At 54.2% G+C, this 12,944-nt stretch overlaps 1 protein-coding gene across 5 annotated transcripts in view; it reads left to right on the top strand.

The window, feature by feature from the left end:
• The window catches only part of STARD10 (StAR related lipid transfer domain containing 10), a 41,765-nt gene that overhangs the window by 13,906 nt on the left and 14,915 nt on the right, over positions 1 to 12,944 (top strand). The gene's annotated exons all lie outside the window — the stretch shown is intronic.

Here is a 12,944-nt window from a genome sequence, read left to right as displayed (position 1 = left end):
GTGGCTGGCAGATCCTGAAGGCAGGGCTCTGATACCCCTGCCTTGCACAGAGCCAGGCTGCAGGTGGGCTGGGGGAGGAAGGGGCCTGGGGTCAAGGGAAGCCAACATAGGGAGCAGTTGCAGACACATCAGTTGCTCACAGCCATCTCCCCTGCTCCTCCCAACCCCACAATTCTCCTTTCTTTGCCTTGCAGGGCAGGCTTGGGGTTTGGGACCTTGGGAACCCACCTCCCCCAGAGGACCAGATGGGGCGGGGGCTGGTGAAGACTCTGGTTTAAGGGCCTCAATAGCTACCCCCAATACATCTGGTGTTGCTGTGGGTGCTGCATTTCCAGGGCTCGTAGGTCTCCCTGCGGTGGGCTTTGGCAGTAGGCTGTGCCCTTCGCCTTCCTCTTCCTTGCCTTCTCCCTTCTGCTATCCTCCTGGAAATGTGGAGGAGTCCACCCTCCCCTTCTGCCTAGTCTCAGACTTAGCCCAGGCATGTATCTTGGCCTCTTACCAAGGCCTGAGATGTCTGACCTTTCCCCTCTGACCCTAAGCCCTTCTGCCTCACTTTGTCTTAGTCATTTACATATACTTCTGTCCTTCCCCACATGATTATCTGCTTCTCACTTTCTGCCTCCTCTTCTCCTCTCTGACTCTGTCTGCACCTTGGCCATCTGACTGTCTTTCCCTCTGGGTTTCCATGTGTGTCTCCCACTTTGGGATTCGCTGCCCAGGGCCACAGGACCTTGACCTGTGTCTGAGCCTGAGGAGCAGGGAAGGGGAAGGCAGCTGGCATGTCCCACCTGATTGTTCCCTGAGAGCAGGACAGGTCCTATCCTCTTTTTTTTTTTTTTTTTTTTTGAGAAGCCTCACTCTGTCGCCCAGGCTGAAGTGCAGTAGCAAGATCTCAGCTCACTGCAACCTCCACCTCCCAGATTCAAGTGATTCTCCTGCCTCAGCCTCCTGAGTAGCTGGGACTGCTAGTGCACACCACCACACTCAGCTAATTTTTGTATTTGTAGTAGAGATGGGGTTTCACCATATTGGCCAGGCTGGTCTTGAACTCCTGACCTCAAGTGATCCACCCGCTTCAGCCTCTCAGGTCCTATCCTCTTTGTGTCCCCAGTATCCAACACAGTTAGAGCAGGGATATTGGTGGAAGAGAGAGGGAAGGAAAGAACGAAGGAACAAATTGAATGAAAGGTGAGAAGGTAATTCACAAGAGCCTGACTGTGACCTGGGAAAGCCTTCAGGTGGGCAGTGCACACTGGGGGAGAAGTGTAGTTTCCCTACCAAGCTGGCACTCCAGAAAGTCAGGGGAGGAGGGGTCTGAACTGAGGCCAGTACTCCCACCCTCTGTGTCAATAGGGCAGAGCCACCTCCTCCATCTGGCTTGGTTAATGAACAAACCCTGCCCAGCCCACGCCTGGAATTAGTGGATCTGGGGCCCAGGCTGACTGCAACAGACCACTCGTGGCCAGAACAGGCTTGTCAGGTGGCCTTCCTTGTGGGTGGCGGAGACTTGGAAAAACTGGGGTGTTATAGGCTTCTGGACAGGCATACACCCTCCTGGGCAGCCAGGACCCTACCCTCCTTTTCTTTCAGACTGAACAGATGTTGGAGGTGCTAAAGGGTCCTTAGTAATCCCTATGTCATACCCTTCCTGCCCCTGGATGTAGGTGAGGATATTGGGGCTCAGAGAGGGGCAGGGACCTGCCTAGAGTCACACAGCTGTCTCAGCAGATCTCCAGCATCTTGGCTAGTGCTCCTTCCTTGCTTCTCCCTGCAGGCTGCCTCCCCAGCTTTGCTCCCCACAATGGAGAGAGGGTGGGGAGAGGAGGTGAGCAGAACCCAGACCCAGGAAGGAGGCTGGGACCCTGGTTATGGGCACCCCAAAGTGCCAGCTCCCCGCTCCTGATCCTCTCAGCACAGCTAGTTGGAGCTCTGGGAGAGATGGACAGAGGCCTGTGATCTTCCCATCCCCAAGATTCCAGGACTCCCAGGTTCCATGCAGATAATCCCATTTCTGATAAATGAGAGCCCCTGCTCTGAGCCAAGCATTTCTCCCCCTCATCTAATTTGCCCTGAGGCTAGTCTGGGGCAGTAGTAGTCTTGTCTGCATGTTACAAACAAAGAAACTGAGGCTGAGCGAGGTAATGTTATTTGCCTAAGGTCATGCCACAGCTGAGGCAAGAGTGGAACCATGCCAGCCTGGCTCCAGAGCCCCTGCCCCTCTCCGCATGGGCTCGCATCTTAGTCAACACTGTGGACTTTAACCCCATCCATAACTCTTTGAAGGCCTGGAGGACGCTGTGTTCTTATCATCCTATTCTTGTTTGATGGATGAGAAAGCCGAGGTCCACAAAGGGGAGTAGCTTGCCAAGGTCACCCAGCAGGTCTGGAGCCAGAATCCCTGGGGATGACTGGGTCACTCCAGGAGGCTGTGACTCAACTGCAGGTGTTTGCTGAACTTCTGCCCCCTTTTCCCCCTCCCCTCTCCTGTCCCAGCCTACTCTGGGCCTGTCCCCAGAGCTGGGAAAGCCAGCTGCCCCCTGGACATGCCCCGTGCTCCTGATCCCAGGGTGGGGGTGGGAATCCACCTAGCTATCTACCTGATTCATTTCCTCCTCCTCATCTCCCTTCCCCTTCCCCGGGTCCAGAGGTCCCTGGAAGCCACTGTGGCTCAGGGCCCAGTAGTTGGAGCCAAGACAAAGGGAAAGGGGCTGTTGGAGGCCACCTCCACCCCTTCCCTCCCTCCTGGCCTCTAGCCTGACCTGGCCTCAGGGCTGCACTGTGCTCTGAATACTGGAGAGGAGGCAGATACCACCTCCTAAGAGTTCAGGTCCTGTCCCAGGGACAGATGCTGAACATAGATCCTGGGTACAAGGCAGGAGGCAGCTTGGAGGCTGAACTCAGATCTCTCAAAGCCCAGGTTAGCTTCCCCATGGCACCTGTATTGGTGTGAGAAACGGGAGACCAAGAGCTTATGTCAGTCATTCAACCAGGGCCAGCTGGGGTCCAGTCCTGGCTGTTGCATGTGACTTTGGGCACATTCCTGCCCCTCTCTGGGCTGCTTGCCCATCTGTGCAATTGGTCTCTCTTGGCTCCAAGAGTCTCTGAACTCAGCACCCGGGCTGGGGCCCTGGGGGAGAGATTAGGAGCAGGCAGACAGCAGAGGACGTGGCCTGTGAGGCCCTGGCAGAGCTACCTCCTCCATCTGGCTTGGTTACACACATGCTCTGTTCTCCTGAGGCCTGCCGCGTGAGAGGCAGGGGTGACCTGTGTATCTCCTCAGTGGTCTTCAGACCCTGGCGAAGAGAGGACAGACAGTTCCAGGTGACCTTCCACCCACTGCACACGCAGCCTGGGGGCAGGAATGAGGCCTGAGAGGAGCCTGGGCCCATGACAGGAGAGACCTGACCCTGGAGCAGGTGTGGGAGGGGGTGTGGCTGAGAGCCTGAGGCTCCGCTGGCCACAGGAAGCTGGGCAGTGGGGACCTGTCTCCTCCGACTTCCTGTCTTGCTGCTCCTCCCCTTCCCCTTTGGCAAAAGCTCTGGTGGCCCCTCCCAGCCCTGTCTCACTGTCCACCTACCCCACACCACAGGCCACCTGGGTTCCAGACTCCAAAGCCAGTGCTCAGCTCGTGACCCCTCAGCACCTCACCCTCTCACCTGGTGAAATGCCAGATGGTTCAGGGGTCTCCAAGGCCCTTTCCACCTTTACCAGTCTCTGGGACTCAAAAGGGTCATGGGGAAGGTGGGGTCAGGGCTGTGTGTGGGACAGGTCTCCTTAATCCCATCAAGCAGATGTGGAAACTGAGGCTCAAGGCAGGTTCATTTGTGCACAGCCAAACAGCCAGACATGGCTGAAGCTAGATCAGGACCTAGGTCCTTGACTCGCCAAGGCTGAGATCTCACTACTCCCTTGGACCGGGTTATTAACATGATTGGACTCATGGGTCTCCCTGTGCTGTGTCATTGTGGGAGGGCACCTTAGAGGGGACCTAGCTGGGCAAGAGTCCAGTCCTCACTGTGTGGCTTTGGGGGTCATTTCACCTTTCTGGGTCAGTCTTCTTATTGGCAGTGGCAGGGGCACGAGTTCATCTAGTTTTAGGGCCTCGGACTGGGTCAGTTCCGGCTCTAGCTTGGCTCTGCCTGCTATGGGGCACAGTTTCCCCATACAGGAAGTTGCTGGGCAGGTGGTCTGTAGAGGCTGTCCTAACCTTAGGGGAGGCTGCCCTGCTGGACACAGAGTGAGGATGGTGGCTGAGGTCTTGCCAGTCTGTGCCATCAGAGAGGTCCCTAGAAGGGGATCCTGAATCCGGGGTTAGGCCCTGAGCTGCCTGGTTCCTGCTCCGACTTGGCATGGGGGGAACTGGAAGAAGTAGTTCCAGAGCTGTCCTCAGGGAACAGGCTCCCAGAGAGCATGACCCCAGTTAGTGAGTGTCTAGACTTTGGGTTGGAGGTGCTCAGAGAAGGGAAAGATCAGAGGTGGCTGGAGGTGTTAGGGAAGTCTTCCTGGAGGAGGTGCCTGGGTTGGATTGAGGATGCTAGGGAAAGAGCACCAGGATCCAGAGTCCTGGCTGTATGCCCCTGGGCAAGTTGTCTATGCCTGGGATTCAGCTTCCTTATCTGCCCTGCCTGTCTTCAGAGACTTCATTCATTCACACATTCAGCAAGCATCCATCGTTAGCCTCTTTCTGCTTGGCTCTGTGCTGTGCTGGAGGTGGGGGACAGAGAGGGCAATCAGATCCAAGCCCTGCCCTCAAGGAGCCCCCAGCTGGGTGCTGAGACACACTCTTGTCACAGGAGCTCTGGAAATCTAGAGAGGGCATCTGAATTAGCCTTGGGGGTCAGGGAAGGAACTGCACAGAGGAATGTTCAGGTGATCCTTTTGGAATTGGGTGGGGAGTGAAGATTACAAATTTGATCACATCGGAAGTATTCCATACAGAGCAGCAGCTGTGCAAAGGCCCGGAGGCGGATCATGGGGTAGTGCATTTGGAGAATGGGAGGTGGTTCAGTGTGGGCTGGGAACTCAGGGGCTGGAGGTGATTAGAGAGCTAGACCGAGGCCCCATGCCTTGAGTCTTAGAGGCTCTGGGGTGCCAGGGGAGGGTTTTAGACAGGGAAGCTGGTAAGAGGGCGCTGCTGCTCTATTGTCTAGGCAGAGGTGCGGAGGCCCACCTTAAAGCCAGATTGTGGAGAATGGAGCAAAGGATGGAATCCAGAGAGCCTTAGGAGTGATCATGGACAGGATATGATGGTTACAGCATAACTCTTTGCGATGTGCGCACTGTGAAGTGTTGTGCAGGCTGGGATGCAGGACGGCATGGATGTACAGCCCCCTCAGTGCCTGCGCTAAGCAGGAACCCTTATGAGCCGGAGTGGAGTGGAGGGTGCCTCCAGGCTGTGTCCCTGCTGGGACTAGAGGAGCCCTCAGCCCCCAGGCTGGCTCTGTGCTGTCCACAGCCAGCTCCCCAGGCTCCGGCTTTTAAACTTTAACGAGCCCCAGCTCAGTTTCCAGCCGAGAGTCTTTAAAGTTTCAGGAGATGAGAGAAAGGGAGTCCTGGAGACAGATAGGTTTTCTTTCTTCCCCTGCATCTCCATGCCTGGCCGGGCCACCTGGAGCCAGGGCTGTGGGTGCCATGACCCCAGTGCTCTGTGGGGCTCCGGGGCCTCGGCGGGGCTGTTCCAGCTTGTTCCCGAGGAGCAGGAGACCTGGCCTGGGTGCCAGGTTGCCAGTGAGGATAGATGGGGATAGAAACCTTATTTCAACCCTGACCCCTCATCTTTGCCCTTGACTGGGCAGATGGTGGTGCTCTGGCAACAGGTGGGGGAAAGCAACTCAGACCACATGTCAGGCTTGAGATAGCACCCTCCTGGTGCCTCCCTTCATCCCCTCTGGCATGTTTGGACTGGCCTTGATGCCCTGGGGTCCCTGGAGACTCAAAAGCATGGGCAGCAGAGGGTCCCATGCCAATCACAGTAGATTCCTGTCACCTATATTTAATTAAAGAGAGCCTGGGGCAGGTGACACAGGGCAGCTGGAGCTGTTCTCTGGGGCTTTAGCATAACCATTGCCTTCCTGCCCCTCAGCCTGGGCTCCCTGAAGGCAGGTACTTGCCACCTCTGATGCTTCTCTGGAATCCTATGTCCTGGGGCCCGTGAGCAATGTCTGCACATATATACTGCCTCCTGCTGCCCAATGGGAAGTAGGAGGTGACTGCCACCTCTGCTTTCCCCTCTGGTGCCTGAGCCATTTACTCATCCTTGGGGTTTGTGTTACCACCTCCTTCTGCCCCCGGCTTCCCGAGATCCCCTCCATCATCTTCTGCCCGTGCCTGCCATCTTTGGACCCTGCCATAGTGGCTGGGGCCTGGTACTTTGCCAGGGAGGTGACGAGTCTTGAGGTAGAGGCCTGCTTGATAGCCAGAAGGATGGAGTTCCCTTGTGTGTCTCCGCTTGCATACATGCATGCATTCATTCATTGCTTCAGTATGTTTATTGAGCACATACTATGTTCCAAGGATTGTGTCATATCTAGGAATTTAGGGGCAAACCACACAGATCAGACCCTGCTGTCATGGGTTTCACATCCTGAAGGGGTGACAAGCAAAATAGAAGCAAACAACTAAATAAGATACCAGATGATGGTTGTGCATAAGGACGAGATAATGTGATAGGGATTGAGGATTCTGTTGGAGCCTTCGTGTGTGGAGCTGAATTGTGAGTGACTATGTGTGTGATGTGGCCCTTAGTCTGGCAGACACTGAGCTCCTCAGGGGCAGGTGCTGGGTTTCCCATCTCCCCCTTCCTACCCACATGACAGCCCTGGGACAGGGACCTGACAGGGTCAGTCAATTGTGTTGAAGGTATGTGCGCCTATGCCTCTGAGTGTGAGACTCCATGTGTGTTTCTGTGTCTGGCGTTACTCTGTGTGTGTGAGTCACACCCCCTCACTGCAGAAGCAGAGTTGTCTGTGATCCAATTATGTCTCCTCAGCTGTCTCCTGGCAGCTCCTGCCCCTGGCTCAGCTCTGACTGTGCTGTGGTTTCCCCTTCTGAAGCTCCCTGTCCTGCCTCCAGGGGCCCCAGGGCATCAAGGCCAGTTCAAGCATGCCAGAGGGGATAGAGGGAGGCACCAAGAGGGGTGCAGCTGCCTCAAGCCTGTCTCTGGGTCTCAAGGTCTTCCCTTTGGGGTGTGTTTTCTATCTATCTCTGTTCCCCTGTCCCTTAATGGTTACTGGCAGTGTCCTTAATGTCTCTCCTGGTCACTTCGTTTCTGTGTCTTAAGGTTACTCTGTCCTTAATGTCTCTACTGGTCATGTTGTTCCTGTCCCAGCTGTTTATTCATTCAACAAACCCCTTCTCATGCCTCCCACCCATCCTGCCAGCCACCTGGAGATATCAGATCTGGGTCCTGCTCTTAAGAGACTCGAGTCCTCATGGGGAGACACATGGAGACAGTGACAGCCTTTTGTGAGCAGTGTGGGGACAAAGACATATACTCAGGCTGAGTGAGGCCAGTGACTGGCAGCATGGTAGGGGGATGGTACAGGGGCTTCTCCAGGAGGTGGTGTTTGGATGGGGCCTCGGGGGCCCAGCAGGATAAGGCAACAAACTGAGAAAGTCTTGGTGAGTTGGTCAGGGAGATAGGCTCTCCCTGTGGCAGGGGTTCAGGGCTAACAGTGAGGAAGAGAAGAGCCAGAACCAGGGTGGGGAGGACATTTTGGAGTTTAGATTTTATCCTAATGGCAGAGAGAGAGAGAGAGAGAGTGAGTGAGAGAGAGAGAGAGAGAGAGAGAGAGAGAGACAACAGAAGCTTTCAGGCTGGGAAGGGCCATATCAGCTCTGGATTTTAAAAAGCTCCCTGGCCACAGGGGACAGAGTGGCCTGGAAGTCAGGAAGCCAGAGAAGAGGATGTGGCTACAGGGGTCCAAGCAAGGATGGTGAGGCCTATCTGGGCTGGTGAAGAGGAGCTTCTGGGAAGGTCATGGCCGAGTGGAATCCAAGGGGCAGAGTTGGCTAGAGGTTGAGAGTAAGAGCATAAGGGACAAGTCCAGAACCATACCCCCTATGACAGCGCTGGGCACAGGGAGAACCATGCCCCCTATGGCGGTGCTGGGCACAGGAAGCACCGTGCCCACTATGGTGGTGCCGGGCACAGGGAAAACCGTGCCCACTATGGCAGCACTGGGCACAGGGAGAGCCATGTCCACTATGGCTATGGCAGTGCTGGGCCCAGGGAGAACCATGCCCATTATGGCAGTGCTGGGCACAGGGAGAACTGTGCCTGCTATGGCAGCGCTGAGCATGGGGAGGGGGAGATGTCTATGGGCTGCCCAGGGTGTGGTGCTCCAGAGGCCGTTAGGGATGAAGCCTGGAACTTTACTGCAGAGCTCTGGCGGCGTCAGTCCACTGGTGGTCCGGGAAGCCCTGGGAGGCTTTTTCCCTCTTTGTCTTTGCCTGTCTTGATGTCTGGAAGTCAGCCCTAGCCTCTGTGTTGTCCCACTGGCCTCCCCCACCCCTTCCCTTTTCTTCTAGGCCCTCCACTCTCTGCCTCCCTTTCTCAGCTCTCCCTTCTCTGCCTGGCTCCCCCTTGCCCCTAGGATAGAAGTGGAGAGGTACAGGGCAGGAGGCCAGCCTCTGCGATGTTGTGGTCGGAGCAGGACATTCATCACTGCTGCAGAGCTGGGCCTGCTGCTCTGGAGCCTGGAGGTGGAGGTGGGGGTGGAGGTCCAGGGAGGCTGCTGGGGACTAGGGAGGGAACGGGGAAGGAGGCAGAGCAGGGATGAGTCACTCAGCCCTGGATGGAGAGCGGCAGAGAAGGCCTAGCTCAGTCTGCTCAGGGAGCTCTGTCTAGGTGAGACATGGTAACATTTCTACTCTCCACTACAGTCTTGGTGGCTCACACCTCCCCACTTTTGGGGAGAAGATGAGTTGGAGGTAGCTGCTGCAGATCCCCTTCACTTCACAGGAGAGGGCCATAGGGATTGTCTGGTCATTTTGCAGGTGGGAATACTGAGTTCAAAGATGGGGAAAGAAGACCCTGCATTGGGCCCACACCACTGTGCTCTGTGTCCTTCCAACCCCCACGCCAGCTCTAGGCAAGCCAGCCCTAACATCCCCCCAACTCCACACACACCCTCAAAAGCCCCAGCTCCCAGCATGGACCTGTCCTCTGGCCAGGTGCTGGCCCACCTGATTCCTTGGGTCCTACACAGAACAGAGCCTAGTTCTCAGGGAATAGTCTCAGGGATGGACTTTTGATCGTGCTGGATTGCAACCTGGTTCCTCCACTTCACTTTTCTGAGCCACCATTTACCAATGGGCACAATTGTCCCCCCTCCCAGGTAGTTGAGAGGATAGAATTCAGTGAATTTATTATACCAACCTCCTAGCACAGAGCCCGGCACAGAGCCACACACCATCCACATTTGCTGAGAATGGATGAATGAATGAACAGGTCCCTAAAGGACAGTTCCATTTCCCACTTTTGTCCTTGTTTACCCGGGTTACCTTGTGGCACTGAGTTGATCTCTCTCCTTCCCCCAACTAGTCCAGGCCATTTCTAGTTCTCAGGCTATCACCTCTTCTGGGAGCCCCTTCCCCCTCCCTTTCATCTGGGTGCCGTCTCTTCTCCTGGTCATCTTTTAGGGCCCAGCTTAGATACCCCTTCCTCTACCTGCATTTCTGGCTTCCCTTTATCCCTTCCTTGAACCTAAAGAGTTGTGGTTGTCTGTGCCTACAAGCCCTGCCAGACAACGCAGTGTTCCCAGGTTAACTCAGCATCAGACGGGTAGTCTCAGGCCCCAACCAGCTGAGTCACAGCTTTCAGGTCCGGGGAGTAAGGACTTGGGGTTCTGGGCAATGCTTTTAATTAGGAAGAAAAAAAAGTAAGGCTGGGTGTGGTGGCTCACGCCTGTAATCCCAGCACTTTGGGAGGTTGAAGCAGGTGGATCACTTGAGGACAGGAGTTCGAGACCATTCTGGCGAACATGGTGAAACCCCATCTCTACTAAAAATACAAAAATTACCCAGGCGCGCTGGCGCACGCCTGTAATCCCAGCTACTCAGGAGACTGAGGTATGAGAATCCTTGAGCCTGGGAGGCAGAGGTTGTAGTGAGCTGAGACAGTGCCACTGCACTCCAGCCTGGGTGACAAAGCCAAACTCTGTCTCAAAAAAAAATAATTTTCTTAAAAAGTGATTTTTATCTCTTGTATAAACGATATTGTAGCACCAGTAACAAGAATCCAAAAAAGAAAAATAAATATAAATCACCCGGAGCCTCAGTTTCCTGAGTAGAACTTTTCCTTGGTTCCTTCCAGCTCTCATTCAAAGGTGTAGAGTTTGTTCATAGTTTAAATCATGGCACAGGTACTAGTTTGTATCCTGTTTTGTTCATTTAATCTTGCTCGGTAGAAGTTTCTCATATTGGCCGGGCGCGGTGGCTCACGCCTGTAATCCCAGTACTTTGGGAGGCTGAGACGAGCGAATCACGAGGTCAGGAGATCGAGACCATCCTGGCTAACACGGTGAAACCCTGTCTCTACTGAAAATACAAAAAATTAGCTGGGCGTGGTGGCGGGTGCCTGTGGTCCCAGCTACTCTGGAGGCTGAGGCAGGAGAATGGCATTAACCCAGGAGGCGGAGCTTGCAGTGAGCTGAGATTGCGCCACTGCACTCCAGCCTGGGCGACGAGCGAGACTCCATCTCAAAAAAAAAAAAAAGTTTCTCATATTGCTACAGAATTATTAATTCAGGAACATTTCTGGCAACTGCTCCCTATAGGCCTGTCTGGGTTCTGAAGGTGCAGAGCTAGCTCAGTGGCCGCCCCTGCTTGGGGGAACCCTCCGCCCTCCGTGGTGTGCAGTCATCATTAGGGTGACGTTGTCACTCTTACCCAAACTGGGGCTGCTGGTGGTGATATTCAGGTTGTTCTCCAGTATAATTTGCTAATTGCAAATTCAATAATATACTCATGAATATTGTAACATAACATTTTTTCGTATTTTATATTTTTTTCCTGAGTATAAATTTGTAGTCCTGGGATTCTGGGAACTGAATTGAAAAATACATTTTTGGTGGGGTACAGTGGCTCACACCTGCAATCCCAGCACTTTGAGAGGCTGAGGTGGGAGGATCACTTAAGCCCAGGAATTTGAAACCAGCTCGGGCAACATGATGAAACCCCATCTCTACAAAAAATACAAAAATTAGCTGGGCGTGGTGGTGCACACCTGTAGTCCCAGCTCCTGGGACAGTGAACTGTGATCACTGCAGTGAACCAAGAAAGAAAGAAAGATAAATTTCTTTTTAAATCATTTTTATGATTTAAAAAGTATTTGCCAAATTGTTTTCTAGAATAATGGAACCAATTTTTGCTGCCACTGTGTAACAGTTTTACCGTATCTTCAAAAGCAGTGAGTACCTCATAAGCAGTGAGTATTTTATATATTTTTGGTAATTGACTGAGCATAGATTGGTACCTCAGTACAATTTTACTTTACTTTTCTTTGACTGTCAGGACTATTAAAGATCTTAAAGCAAGTCCCAGAATCTCCCCTGAACCTGTCTCTTGATATTTCTGAAGCCTCATGCCTCCACCTCCCAGCCCTTTACCCCTTTTTAAGAGGATGATGGCAGAAGTAGTAATAGTAGTTGTCTTTGTGTTATAGAGATCTACAAGAGTTCAGGGATTTTCATGGCTGCACCTCTTTAGGAATTATACAGATGCACGGAGGGCCACGGACCAGGGCTCCAGCATTCTAAAAGTCAGAGAAGCCCACACAGGCTCAGCCTCTTTGTTGGCTTACCTGCCTATCCCTCCATTCAGGAACAGCTCCTTACTGAGCGCTTGCTATAGGCCAGGCCCCCTACAAGGCATGGAGGATGCCAAGATGAGCAAGGGGCCGCAGCATTACAGGCAAATGAATGCATGACAATGCGAGCTGAGAAGGGAGCTGCTGGGGGTCTAGGAGACAAGGAACGGTGGCCTCCAGCCCATCCTGGAGAGTTTAGGGATAGGGCAGGCTGCCTGGACAGGGGGCAGCCGGGCTGAAGTTTGAAGACATATTGAAGACATAATAGGAAGGGAGCCAGTGAGAGAAAGTCCTGGGAAAGCATTCTGGGCAGCGCTGGAGGAGGAGGTGCCTCAGCACCCCTCATGACAGCACTGAGCAGACCTCTCTCCTTCCCCTCTTACCCTGAACCCTCAGGTCTGTGCCCTGGAATAGCTCTTGGGATTTTTGGGGGGCCGGGGGGAGTGTAAAGTGAAGGGTCTTGGGGGTCTCCATTTTGGGGACCCCAGAAACCCAGAGGCAAGGGGCAGGTGCTCCATCAGCTTGGCCTGATGCTTGCCTTGTGGGGACCTCAGGGAAGGGCACAGTGGAGGCCCCTGAAGCCAGCAGGTGGTGAGTGGGTCCTGGGAGGAGAAGCGGGAGCAGAAACAGCAGAGGAGCACTGGTGCTGGGGCTCGGACCTACTGTGTGCTGTGGGCCAGGCTTTGCATCTCTCAGAGCATCCTCTCCTGGTCCAGCATGGTGAGGGCAGGGCCTGGCTGTGGGCTGTGAGGGTGAAGGGGGCATTTATGCGGGGCCCTGGTGTGAGAGAGCTGCCCACCCTCTCCCTATGCACTCATGCTGTGGAGGGATTTTGGCATTTTTGTTATTTTAAACTTTGTTTCTTGTTGTCCCTGTATGTCCTGTCCTTTGGGGATTAGTGGGAGGTGTTCCCCCAGGGCAGGGCCTGAGAAATCAGGGAAAGTTGCTGGGGCCTGGGGCTGGAGGAGGGGCAGCTACTGCCAAGGGCTTTAGGGACCAGTCTCATCTAATCCTTACAGGACCACTCTGAGGAGAGGATTATCCCTGCTTGACAGATGAGATGCTGGGGCTCAGAGTCCTTTCCCAAGCCAAGTCCACACAGCTGGGACATGGCAGGGCAGAGGTCTGTCTGACA

The sequence above is a fragment of the Trachypithecus francoisi genome, unplaced genomic scaffold (genome assembly GCF_009764315.1).
Source record: "Trachypithecus francoisi isolate TF-2019V2 unplaced genomic scaffold, Tfra_2.0 Lachesis_group8, whole genome shotgun sequence".
Classification (NCBI taxonomy): domain Eukaryota; kingdom Metazoa; phylum Chordata; class Mammalia; order Primates; family Cercopithecidae; genus Trachypithecus; species Trachypithecus francoisi.
The sequence above is the reverse complement of the archived record's forward strand: the minus strand, read 5'-3'. Positions and strand labels throughout refer to the sequence as shown.